Here is a 6230-nt window from a genome sequence, read left to right on the forward strand (position 1 = left end):
GATAAACCAAACCACAGAGCTGCAAAGCTATATTCCTGAAAGCTAGGTTTGCATATTTGGTGAATGTAGTTTCGTCTTGTTGCAAAAAGTTGGATTAAAGTCAGGACTTTTCAGTCAAATGTATGTGCAACATCTGAATTATCATACATTGAAAAAATAGAAATTAGCTGCCTTTGTATAGATATGAACCACCGAGACAGTTCACATTCATTAAATGCACATACTGTAAGAGTATTTTAAAGTTTTGTCATGTATATGTTTCAGTTCCACTGGGTTGCATTATCATCTCTTTAGCACAATAACAAGGTTGTTTGTTTTTGTTTTGTTTTTTTTTTGTACATAAAGAAAAAAAAAGATACAAAACCACTTGGTCAGAAATAATATTTCCAGTTGCAAAAGTCTTAGTAATGCACTAGCAAAGAGTTCAGATATACTCAGAGCTTAATAACTGCAAAAAAGCAGGACATCACATCGAGACTAGCAGGTATTTTAATATTCAGTACCATGCAGCAAATGTTCACCCAATATAAAGCAGGTTTTCAGTGTTAAAGGCTGAAGACGTTCAGAGTCTCACATAAACGGTTGGCCCTGGGAGAGATTATACAACTGCTTCACTTTTAAATAGTTTTGTCCTCAAATACTGAAGTAGAAAAGACACTAGGGAGAGTCTAGCCATTGTGGCAAACTAACAGTTACTCGAGAGAGTCTTGAAGACATAACAGTAGCAAACCTCGATTTTTAAAAGATACAAACAACAAACTTTGGCTTTTTTTTTCAATGGCTTGTCAATTATAAAGGATGCATACAGTCATGACAGACTTTTTGCACTATTTTTTTCTTGGCCCATTGATCTGAGCATTTTGTGTGGAAGCTTATTCCACCACGGGGGTAAAGAAAATTTAAATACTTCTAATTCTGAACTTTTTCCTCAAAACTGTTAATTCATTTCACACAAAACTAAGTTTATATGTCATAATACTCAAAATTGCGAGACTAAATAAGTTTTTAAGGTAAAATTGCAAAAGAAAAAGTTACAATTGCCAGTGGTGTAAAGTAACAAACTACTGTAATTGAGCAGTTTTTCTTAGATATTGTAATTTACTACAGTATGTAGTTTTAAAAATTTGTACTTTTACTTTCCCTTGAGTACTTTTTTTAGTGCAGTATCGCTACTTTATTTTATTACTTTATTATTTTCTGTTTATGGGGATTAGAAAAATCCAATCCTGCGATTCCTGTCCAATCAAATCGCACATAGAAAGTAAATCGCATCATACTAAACTACCCTAAGACATGCAGCAAACTGTTTGAAAGCATTAAAAGTGTCCAAGAAGATACTTTACACGCAATGACCCAGAGACTAAATGTCACTGATGAGAAGATGACAGATCTTTACTGTATAATGCCAAAATGGCCTTAAACAATAACTAAATGCACTACAGAATGTTACGTTTACACACACACTTTCACAAATTACATGTAAATGCATCAACCTTTCCCACCGTAATACTCACTACTCTTGAGTACTTTTAAAAGCGCTACTTTTTACTCATACTTTAAGTAATATTTACAACAGATACTTAAGCTCTACTCGCACTACATTTTTGGATATTTATGGTACTTTTACATGAGTATGATTTTTCAGTACTCTTTCCACCACTGACAATTGCTAGATGTAAACTGTGATGAACAGAAAGGCAAGAAAACTTGACATGGAAACATTTATTCCATGGTGGAAACAAGCTTCCAATAGTTTGGCAAATATTGGGTATGAAAAAAAGTCTCCAACTCATTAAAATAAATCAAACTAAATTTATGTTTAGAATTTATACTGAGAAAAAAATAAGATTTTATAACAAAACTTTGGGCTAAAACTCAATTGGCACACTCCAAAAATTTGTACGCTTCATAGACTTGTTATTGAGACAAAAATAAACTCTTATTTTACTGGTACAAGTTACTGGAAAACAAAGTTTTCGTCATCCTCAAGAAAAAATTTAGAAAAAAATCATTTACTCACTTTCCTTTGACTTAAAAAATAAATAGACATGGGAACATTTTTGTTTACTTCCTTAATTCGCGCATCAGAATCACTTCACTGTAGACATGGTTCACTCGCATCATAGGCGGGGCTTCTGTCTGCCTGGAGACTTCAGTTTCGTTGCAAAATGGCTGACATGGATTTCATTGAGAAAGTATTTAGAGCTCTATCAGGGGTGCCACAGCAAAATGGACTAGGCATGGGCTGATAGAAGATTCTAACGGCATGATAACCTTGGATAAAAAAAATCACGGTATTGTTTGGTATTATTGTGATTACTGCTCTAAAATATGTGCTTTTTAAACATATGGGTAAAAAAAATCCCCATTAAACACAACATACTTCAGTTTGAGAAACATTTGAAATATTTTGGAGTAGTAAACATCTAAATAATTCATATGAAGCATTGACTTCTGCTGTTCATTAGTTTCAAAAACACGGATTTCTTTACTATTTAAAACGGCATCTTTGGATATTCTTACAGATTGTTTGCTGGACATACTGTTGTCCTAAAAAACAAAAATAAAATGTAAACAAAAAATCTTAGATATATTATTGGAACGATAGAACATTATTTTGGCGGTTCTAAAACTTTTACTTTTCCAAACCGCGGTATACCTTCATAACGGTTATCGTCCCATGCCTAGAATGGATCGCTAATTACTCTAACATATGTTTTACACGGCAGATCTCCTACCAGCCACAATAATACATTAGATTACTTAGAGTGCTGGGAAACACTCACAAACTCTCATTCACACACTATGGGCAACTTAATATCTTCAGTTCACCACTGTGGGGGAAACCGGTGCACCTGGAGGAAACCCACACAGGCGTCTTCAACCAGCGACCTGTCGTGAGAAAATCCCGCTAACCACGGTTTCACCACTGTAATCTGCTAAACAAAACTTTTTTCTGAATTTTCAGGACACTTGTGAACACATTTCAAATTAAAAATACACTGGCCAACAAGTCAGATATTTGGAAATTTAGAAACCGAGTGAATAAAAGCAACCACTGCGAAGAAATCACAGATCTACAACACACTGCAGCAAACAGACCTTGAGTGTGAAGAAAACTTTTACAGTACTTAAAACAGCAAATTCCCAATCCACACACACACACACAAAACACAAACAAATGAAAGAATATCGGCCAGAAACAAGAAGCTCATACCGCAAATACTACAAAACAAAGACAGAAGAGGAGATTAGATTACAAAGCTTCAACAAGGTTCAGTGTATCGAGGCTGAAAAGCAAAACTGCATTTACATTTGCAGCAGGGATTTGTTTATGATTTGGCTAGAAGTGTGAGCACACTTGATAATGAACACAGATCTGTGTATTTAAAGTGTCAAACCCCTGAACGGAGGGACAGTATAGCGTCCGCTTCAAGCTTTTAAAAGGTAAAAACATACAGTTCCATATTGTTCATTTATTTTATATATATATATATATTTTCATATATTTTTTACATACTCCTGATGTTTAACGCTCTGCTCTTTTACGCTTTTTAAAATATAGAAATGTATAAGTGTAGCGTTTATGTACATGAAGGCTGTGCATACATTAGATACGGAGTAAGGACCTTTGTATTTTCTGCATGCTCTCTTTATGGGTAATGACACATAAATATGAAGCTTTATAAAAGGTAAACTGGTAACTAGAGACGCAGAAATGTAACCTGCCTTCATTAACATCCGGGAACTCTCATACTTTCCTAACACTACATAAAAAAGTTTATTTTTTGTCACTTTTTTTTCGTTGACCACGTATAAAATCATAAATACACAACAGACACCTTTTTTTCTTTTCAAAAATACTTGTCTTAGAGTAGAAGGCAAAGTCGGCCAAACAGAGGGGGGAAATAGACCCAGTGCACTTAACAGTCACTCAGAGGGGTGTGTGGGGAAAAAAAAATGAAGGAAAAAAATACGGATTAAAGTGCCAAGTAAATGTAGGAAGTAGGATGTTCACATAGACGGAGATGTAAAACAAAACATCGAAGAGATAAAAAGTGCACAGCTTATCAATCACCAATACTTGCGATGGTCAGACATGCAAAAAATAAAACAACGGAAAAGAACGAAATGCTCACAGAGATTCTGTACAATGCAGCCTCTTGCAAATGAAACGGAGAGGCCACAACAACTATTAAACATGTGGAAAAGTACGTCACAGTAACAAAAATAATGCTAGTTTCGGTAATATGTTTGGTCCTACATAAAAAAGTGATGAAATACATTCTGTTTTCTTTTCGATGAGGCAGTCAAGTAAAGGAATATAACAGTAACTGATTACCTGACACATCCTTCCCGTCAATTATGTTACATTTTGAACACGTGAAGCACGATCCTCATGAAAACACTTGTCAGAGACAAAGCACATGTAGGTCATGCTTTTTTTATACAGGAAATTTACATGGTGCAATCAGATCCCTTCCAAAACTGAATCAAGTTTTTCCATGCAGTAACTGCTTCTCTTTGTTTTTTTTTTTTGTTTAACAAGAGACAAAGAAATCCATGTAACAAGTAAAATTCAGCTGCACGGACTCAGAACCCACAGATGCTGTTAAAGCCGAGTCTTTCTTTAGTATTTTCGTCATCTAGTATGTTTGATTATGCTTTGCATAGATATGAATCCAAATCCGATACATAGAGAAATTTTACACGGATAACAAACTTTCTTAAAATAGTTTTTTTATATATATATTTATATATATAGATATATATACTCAGCATTTCATTAATTTAAACATTAAGATCGTATTAATGCTTTCGTTTTTGTAAACAAAATTCTCACACTTACAAAAGTGATTTGAGTATAAAAGTCTGAGAAAAATGAGAAAAGGATGAATGTGACAGGATTTTAAAAAGAGTAGTAAACCTCCCCGTTTGGGCATGTGATATATCACGGCGGATGAGAACTGTTAAAGCAACTCGTACAGTACCAGAACACACCTTCAGCTACGGTGAACAAATCGGACAAAAAAACGAAACAAAACTGCATCTTCAGTGTAAGGCAGAATCTGGTTATCACAGTGACTAGTTCTGATACATAAATGCAGACGATTATCATGATCACACACACACACACACACACACACACACACACACACACACACACACACACACACACACACACACACACACACACACACACACGCTTCATGTTTCTTTCAGAGACAAACTTAGTAAGTAATGCTAAGGTATGCAGCATCATTTTGCTTACACCATGGCTGTGATTTATGCCATACTGTACATTGAATAGAACACAACACCAGCATTTCACTGGCATGATGGTTTCTAATGCATAAAAATCTGCCTTTTACATTATAGCTGCATATGTTGTACATTTTAAAAGGAGAGTTCACCCAAAAAAGGAGAAATTCTGGAGCAGTCAAGCATTCTTAAATGATCTTTGACACCTCTCTTGCTATAAAGACTGAGCAGTGGTGAATGTAGGCATTTTTTATGATATAGTGTAATGTTTGGATTAGTAAACACTCACTATTGATGGGTGATTTTCATCTCTCTAGTATGGAAGCAACACAATCAAAATCAAGTGAAAGTAAGACAAATAAATTCTAAAGATACATTTGTTTATTATTTGTACAACTTTTGTATATAAATAAATATATAGTATGTAACAAAGATATGAACGACTTTCAAGATAAAGCTATATTAGGTTTATTATTTAAGGGTGCTTTCACACCTGTGAATCGATTCAGTTGTTCCGAAACAGAGATTACAATTGTTACATTGTTGCTCTTTGCTCTTGGAGCGGTTCGCTTTCACACTGCAAAGTTTCTAATCGGACCAAAAGAGCTAAAACAAGTCACGTGCGGGGAAACTCTCCTCACATTGGTCAGAGTGTCAGGGTTTATTTTGCAGCGTCCCGCTTAGCTGTCAGGAGAGGTGGTGGTTTGGTGGTGATTGATAGGGTGCGCGCGTGTGACGTGTCTGAGGAGAGACGCGGTGGGGAGGGGTGAGGGTGCGCGACGTAGCCTATTTGAGGACCGGGAGGGAGACGCAAGATTACCTGGAGATCATCACTCGTTTGCGGGCATCCGGAGACCCGTGAAACTTCCCTCCCTAATCATAATTCTCTCATTATATAGCCGTAAGCCTTATACATATCCATAAAACACTGTGATATAACCGCGCTCGGATCAGATTGCTTTCTCACT

Source organism: Danio rerio, chromosome 2 (genome assembly GCF_052040795.2).
Source record: "Danio rerio strain M-AB ecotype USA chromosome 2, GRCz13ab, whole genome shotgun sequence".
In the NCBI taxonomy this organism is placed as follows: domain Eukaryota; kingdom Metazoa; phylum Chordata; class Actinopteri; order Cypriniformes; family Danionidae; genus Danio; species Danio rerio.